This window comes from Ostrea edulis, chromosome 9, assembly GCF_947568905.1.
Source record: "Ostrea edulis chromosome 9, xbOstEdul1.1, whole genome shotgun sequence".
NCBI lineage: Eukaryota > Metazoa > Mollusca > Bivalvia > Ostreida > Ostreidae > Ostrea > Ostrea edulis.
In genome coordinates this window covers 30,102,062-30,110,108 of record NC_079172.1, presented here as the reverse complement: position 1 = coordinate 30,110,108, position 8,047 = coordinate 30,102,062, and positions in this window count along the sequence as shown.

The window sequence follows — 8,047 nt, the reverse complement described above, 5'->3', positions numbered from 1 at the left end:
CCCCCCCCCCCCACCCCCGGGGAGGATTTAGAGCTTTGAGATTTTATTTTGTTTTGCTTGTTAGACAACCTCTGAAAATCTTAGTATTTATTCACTGTAATTAAAATGAGCTTTATCATCCATCCGCTCCATTTTTTATACTGTCGCCACACGTGTATCGAAAGAATATAAAAAGGAACAGATTTAGGAATTCATTTAATCAGATTGGGTGTTATTTGTTTCATAAATCAAAACTTGAACAGAGATAAACATCAAATACAACTTTTAACACAACACCCCCTCCCCTCCCCATAGTCCGAAATATCTGACGTTTTCCTGGCATTTTTATGATCTTGATATTTATATGATTTTGATATCTATATTAAATATCAAAATCATAAAAAAGGCTAGGAAAACGTCAGATATTTCGGACTACCCTCCCCAATGCGACAGTTTAAAGAAATGTACATTTATTTTTTTTAAAGTGTAATCTCTTATAAATGAGCATACTAAAGAATTCCGTAACCTGCACGAAAATCACACCCACAGCTTCCATGCAGTGTAAGGGAAGAAAGAGCAAAAATGTAGGTCTTCTTTTATTTTAGTTAGGATTTTGTCCTTAGATAGATTGTATTTTATGTCTGTTTGAAATTTAAAAAGTGATTGCTTTGTCATAAACTACAGTGAATCAGCAGAGGTTTATTACTGACAAATGTGAGTGTTGTGAAATCATACATAATTTTTATACTAATTGCTTGATTGATGCAGTTTTAGTAATTAAGCAATAAATTGCAAGTATATCCATACAAACTATTTTCTACAGCATAAGACTAGTCAAATAAGAGTTTCTAATCTATTCAGGTAATTCTACAACACGTTTTTGAAATATGTGGGAAACTGTACGAGGATATCCCCGTCATATTTCGTCAGTCCCATGTTACCCTAGCCCTATACCTCAAACACTGTTTGATGAAGGAATATTCAGAGAAAGAGGAGTCGTCTAGAAGACATGTATATGTTCAATACGAGGGTTTGCTGAAGGAGAAAATGGAAAATAAAGTGTTACGTCAGATTGGAATCTAAAACGTTTTGACAACATACAGTGTTTATAGAATAATTTATTGACTATAAGTTGTTTGTTAACTGTGTAATATTATTATATTATTAAAGGGGGGGTTGTTGTTGTTGTTAATCTGTGATATGATTTATTAGGACCCCAAGTAAAAAGAATTATCATATAGATATATAATTTCGACATTACATTTCTATTAAAAAAAAAGATGCTGTTTCGAATTTTGTTGATTGTTTTAAAAATATGAAAAAGCAAATTTCATTGAAAAATTAGAACAATTTTTAGCTCGCCTGAGCTCAAAGCTTAATTAAGCTTTTGTGATCACTTTTTGTCCGTCTGACCAATCCGTCCGTCCGTACACTTTTCACATTTTCTCCAGAACCAGCATGCTTGGATAAAAATGATTCAAGTTTGTTGAAATGAAGTGCCATACCCTTTTTTTGAAGTGGAGGTAATTAAGAATTAATAAACATTTTGTGGTATCTTTTAAAAATCTTCCCAAGAACCATTGGACCAATTTCAATCCAACATGGCACAAATCATTACTAGGTGAATGGGATTCAAGTTTGTTTAAATGAAGGCCCTATACTCTTTCCAAAGGGCAAAAATCCAGAAAAGGTGAGGGTGTGTCGTTTAAAGATCTCAAGAATCAATGGATCAAAAATTTACACGAAAGCTTCCAGACATAAAGTAGATTCAAGTTTGTTCAAATCATGGTCCCCCGGGGATAGGATGGGGCCATATTAGGGGATCAGTGTTTAGCATGCGGATATATATATATATATATAGGAAAATCTTCCCAAGAACAACAGGATAATGATTAGTCATATTGATATGCAAGCAGCCACAGGTAATGTAGATTCAAGTTTATTCAAATTGTGGTCCCCGAAAGTAAGATGGGATCAAAGTTTTACATGAGAATATTTAGGGGAAAATCTTCTTCCCATGAACAACCAGGCCATGATTAATCATTAACATACAACATCTACAGGTAGTGTAGTTCAATTTCAAGGTTGTTCACATCAGGGGCCCCAGGAATGGCAATGGCGGATTTAACGGGGGCGCCACCACCCTAAAATTTTCAAAATTTAATAAATCGTGGTCTCTTGTTTAGAAAAATGTAAACGATAAAAGAAGCAATAATTTCTTCCACTCTCGGAGAAAAAAATTACAAAATAATTTGACTTATTGAATTACATTTATTGGGAGAACTTACCCCCCCCCCCCCCCCCAAACCGTTAAAATTTGCGTCATTTTATTAATTTCACCTTATTAAAAATGACAGAAAATAGTAAAAATGATTACTTTGGAGACATATATTTCAAGCCCTATAAAATCTGTAAAATCCAGGAGCTTTGTGTCCGTATTTGTTTGTCCAACACTTCCCTACTATTTTCCAATCTTAACAGATTTTTATTGTTTTTTTTTATAGGTAGTTGAGATTTATTCATCAATATTTCAATAGAACACTATATACAACAAGTGTAAATTTGCAAATTTGTATGTTTTATGCGTCCGACGTATAATGAAGATGAAAATTAGTATGTATAAAGAACGGCCTAACAATATGGTATGAAACACGTCCGACAGCATTCGACCCATCTTCGCAAGCCACGCCCCTACATTTCAGCCGTGTCAGCATAACTTGTATTTGTAAAGTGGATCGTTATATTGCGAAATGCGAAGATCATTAAAATTCGGGGGAGGATCAGAGATTTATATGTCAAGAAAACATACTTTTAAACACTATTTATTTGGCACCGTATGCAGACCTCCATTTGCTACCTACTGCTGGGTAGAAAGATCTACACATTAGATTCACTATTCATTCCGCTGTAACTATGCTGAAATGATTTTAGCAGGTGACTTCAATATTGACCAAATTTAAGACACCCACCCCCCCCCCCCCCCCCCCCCCACACACACACACACACACACACAGTACTTGACCTATGCTTCTGAGGAATATGATTCCACACAAATAATCAACATACCTACTATAACAACATCAACTTTTATTGATCATATACAAATGCATGGCCTAACCTACCCGAGAACATAATATGTTAATCTCTAACTCTCATACTGGAACATTTATTTTGAACATTATATGACACTGTATTTGTATATAATTATCTGTTATGTAATCACTTCTTTCTTTACTTGTATATGTATATGTACATTATTTGTATGTATTTTCATGCTGCCCCTTGAGGGCCCTTGATTGGAAATAAATATAGTTATAGCATAAACACATAGAAATAACATACCTGTAGAGACTTCCAACATTTATAGGGGGGGGGGGGGGTGTCTACGTGCAAGAGACAAATTTCCTTTGATTAGAATTATTCTCTGACCCAAATGATGAATTGTCACCCCACGTAAAACCATTGCCCACTTCGACTTAGTCGACATTGGTTTTCTCGGGTTCATAATTTACAATGTCCCCCTCATTTGCATACAATATTTATACAGAATCATACCGGGAGTTTTTCCTGATAGTTTTAAACTTGCAATCGTCACTTTTATCTTTAAAAAAAATGTTACAGATTAGATTCCAAATAATTCTAGGCCCATTTTTATTTTACCAACTTTTCAAAAATATGTCGCAAAATATATATGCGTTCTCCTTTTGCAAACTTTGATCTTATAATAAAATCTCGGTATGGCGTCAGAGAATTTTACTCTTGGCAAACAGCTCTCGGTCTCTCACTAAAACTACAGAATTAAGTGATAACAGATTTCAGAGTGCTGATCTAACTAATACCATCCTTAGGGAATCCGGGTTAGAATAGGTCCTCAGAATCTCTTGCTTGTCGTAAGAGGTGACTAAATGGGGCGGTCCTTCGGATGAGACCGCAACAACCGAGGTCCCGTGTCACAGCACGTGTGGCACGATGAAGATCCCTCCCTGCTCAAAGGTCATAAGCGCCGAGCATAGGCTAAAGTTTGCAGCCCTTCACCGGCATTGGTGACGTCTCCATATGAGTGAAATATTCTCGAGAGGGACGTAAAACAATATTCAATCAATCAATCAATCTAACCAATACCAGTCAGTCGCAACGGGAGTTCCGCAAGGGTCTATACTATGACCGCTTTTATTTCTGTGTTACAGTAATGATCCACCATGCATTTAAAACTCTACAGTATATGGCCGTATAAGTGAGTCCTCATTTCATATGTCATTGAAATTTTTTTTAACCTATTGCAACGTTATTGATAGCTCATTACATATTTTTATAGCGAAAAAAAAATTAAATCATGACTCATTTATGGCCATATACTGTAACATCGATTTATTTGCTGATAATGCCACTTTACATGGGGTACCTGTAAAGTGCGAAACGAAATCGAAACGAAACGAAACGAAATCTACCAAAACGAAACGAAATCTACCGAAACGAAACGAAATCTACCTAAACGAAACGAAACCCACCGAAACGAAACGAAACCTACCGAAACGAAACGAAACAGATTGTATAATTGAACTCTTTTATTTATAATAATTAAAAATGGTATCTTAGGCCCTTGTTAAAGTTTACACATATAAATAAAATTCGCCTCCCTTTTGATGTAGGCTTTCGGCTTGACTGATACAAAGTTTTAAAAGTTGGAAAGGGGGGGGGGGGTGGTAAGCACAAAGTACATAAATATCATCAATTTCAGAACGGAAGGTTACAGTCTCACAGGTCAGAGGTCTGGGGAAACACACTAAACGAGGGATGGGGTCGTCGGCGTTGGATCCGCCTTTGGACATAAATACATGTTTCAGTATTTTTTGCTCTGAAGACAAATATATGTATACATGTGGATATTGTGTATTTGTATGTAGTATATCAAACGGTGGATTCTGAATATGCCCTCCCGTTCTCTTTGTGATTTCTGCTTAAAATTACCTCGTTCTTAAGCCTTTTCAGTTTACAAAATGCCGACCTCCTCCTAATATTATTGCATTAAAAAAATTCCGTTTTCCGTCCCGTTTTCAATTCCCCGTCAGTAGTATAACGCGTCCCGATAGGGAGTTCAACTGAGTGCACTTTTTATGCAAATGAGGTCAAGCAAGAGCGTTTTTGATTGGTCAAGCGGTGTCGGGGTCAACGGAGTGCACTAGGACGGGGTCAACCCCAGCAGGGGTTGTAGAGCGGGTGAATAGACTGGCCTATGGCCGCTGGTCTATGATGCGGTACTTTCGCTTTGAGTTCCTGGAATGAGTTCCTGCTATTTTTCTGAAAATCCAGTGAAATCCTGTGTATTAAATCTAAAAGAATAACAGTGTATTAAATCTAAAAGAATAACACAAGGTTTTAAGTTGACATGTTTATTAAAGAACAATGGTACAAGCATAGAACAATGCAAAACAATTCAATAAACATAAAAACAGTTCAATAAGCATAAAAAACAGTTCAATAAGTATAACAGTTCAAGCACAGTCCATTACTTTCTGCTGAGTTTCTTCTTCTTTTTTGGCCGTTCTTCAGTAGGTGCGGGTGGATTCCACATCTCTAACGGTGTGTATTCTCTCTTCACAGGTGGTTTTGAGCCAGGTACGGGTCCAATCATCGCATCTATCTCCGCTTGTTCTTCTGGACACTCACTAATCCAGTGTCCTATTTTTCCGCATTTGAAGCAAGGATCCTTTTGTTTGGTTTTCTTGCTGGTCTGTTGAGAATCTGCCGACCACGATTTCTTACTGGTCTGCGGATAATCTGTTTTCTGTGGGCAATCCGGCGACCAATGTCCTGTTTCTCCACACGTGTAGCACGGGTTAGCAGTGTAATCTGGAGTGTATTCCTTCCTAGGTTTTTTAGAAGTCAGGTCTTCCAGCTTCTTCAGTAGGATTGTGGTATGATTTCCAATCTCATTACTCAGCACATTAATGCGGTTAACGATCCCGTCTAGTGTCGTGGTAATGATGGCGAAATCGGTCCTGCTCATGGGGGAATCTTCTCCGCCGAAGGGGGGTTTATCGTATAAGCCCATCTCCAGTCCCGTAGCGTCCTGTGAATCGGGAAAATAGAAGCCTAATCCCGGGTCTGTCGGATTCTGGCTAGGGAGGTAATCCGAGGTCTGGGCCATCTTCACTTGTCGAGCAACGTGGTCTGAAGGCGTGAGATTGAAGCTCGTGGTCTGGTTCGAGGTCTGGGCCATCTTCTTCTCTTCTCTTCTTCTTTGAGCAACGTAGTCTGGAGACGTGAGCAAGAAGTTCGAGGTCTTCCCCAGTTCAGTCTTCTGATCGTCACTCTTAGCTTTCTTCAGTTCAATGTAGTCTTTCTGTGGCCCCATCTCCTTCTGTACCAGCTGATCTATTTTCTTCTGAGCTTTGTCCACAAATTCTAGTTGTTTCTGAGCCATGTCTTCTGGAAGGTGATTGAAGATCGAATGAGGACTGACACTGGGGCTCCGCTTTTATAGCCAGCAAAATGTCTAGACTATTCTGTCTCGTGAGGGGCACGTGGGGATCACGTGGTTGCATCATCTTTTTCTGGAAAAACCGGTTTCAGCTAGAACATCGCGCGACCAGCGCGTGCTAGTGCACTAATTGAACTTGAAAAGCCGGTTTCTCGCGACCAGCGCGTGCTAGTGCCCATTGGTACACATTGACTTTAGTGGAATGGAACTTATATTGGTGTTTAAAGTAGCCCTAAAAAGGGCTGTGCATGAAGTTTTTATTTTTAAAAATGGCCGGCTTCATACGCAGGTTCTTCTATATACACGTGTAAGTCATGATCTTCGGATATAATGTGTTGTACTAATTGTCGAGCTCTTCTCCCGGGGAAACGTATCTCTTCGACGGTTTCCCACATCCAGTGTGCATCCCAAAACAATACCCATACACTTCTCCGGTAACGTGGTTTCTCCAGTCGAATAAATCCCGATACTTTTTGAGTGCCGTTCAATAACGTGTAAAACTGGTAAATCATGTACTGTATGAGGGGGGAATTTTTCAGGTACATGTCACTTAAACGCAGGTAAATATCCTCCACTGTTTCATGTGACCGCAATACATAGTCAAAACACCAATTTTTAGATCGGCCCCAGCGTAATCGATGGCGACATCTCTGTACTAAATTATCCCAGATCTCCATCTCGTCTACATAATCTTCTACTATGGTTAAATTCTCTACTGGTTGTATTCCCTGGCGGCGGCGTCTCGCTCTTAAAATTCTCCGTGTATCCATGACTGAAGGTCAGACAAGAATGACTGTAGAAAAACCAGCTGACGTACAGGTGTTTGATCACGTGGTGCAGGTGTTTGATCACGTGATGCATAACCTTTACCTATAAATACAGGTGTTTTCTGAACGTTCGTTATTTACTATGGGCGGCAGTGCTACTACGAGAATAAATGGATATAGTTATGTACTACAATGTATGAACGTGGCCTTACATAATCCTCACATTCAAAATGCTCGTCAATTTGTACAACAGATGTCACCGGAGGTCAGAAATGTACATAGTTTTCAACGGATTGCTGATTCATTAGCGGAGAATACCAATACGGGACGTTTACTCATGATTTATTTGTATGCTGAGGAATTGAAACAGAATCTTCCAGACCAGATGAGTGACATTGATCGGATCTTACGCGATTGTCTACAAAAAGGATTCGTGGAACTGATTCGTATGAAAGGAATGGCTGGCCTGTTATAAAACAAGAACGTTTTGGAATTTTTTCATTTTGATCATCATGGCTGAATTGACCAACAACGTTCTTACCGCTGTATTACAGCATTTCGAGGACTACAAAGAATCGGTGAACAACGCTCGTAGCGCTGCATTACAGTGTATCAAGGACTGGAAAGAAAAACAGCCGTTGAGATATAAATTCGCCATGAAGTTGTTGATCTTTTGGGAATTTCCTATGACCTTATATGAATATTCCAGCGTTTGCAAGCATATAGCCGACAACCTGAACAGAGAGTCTGGATTGATCATGATTTATAACATGGACCAAGAATTTAGACGACGGGAACCTGAGAAGACTGGGGCGATTGT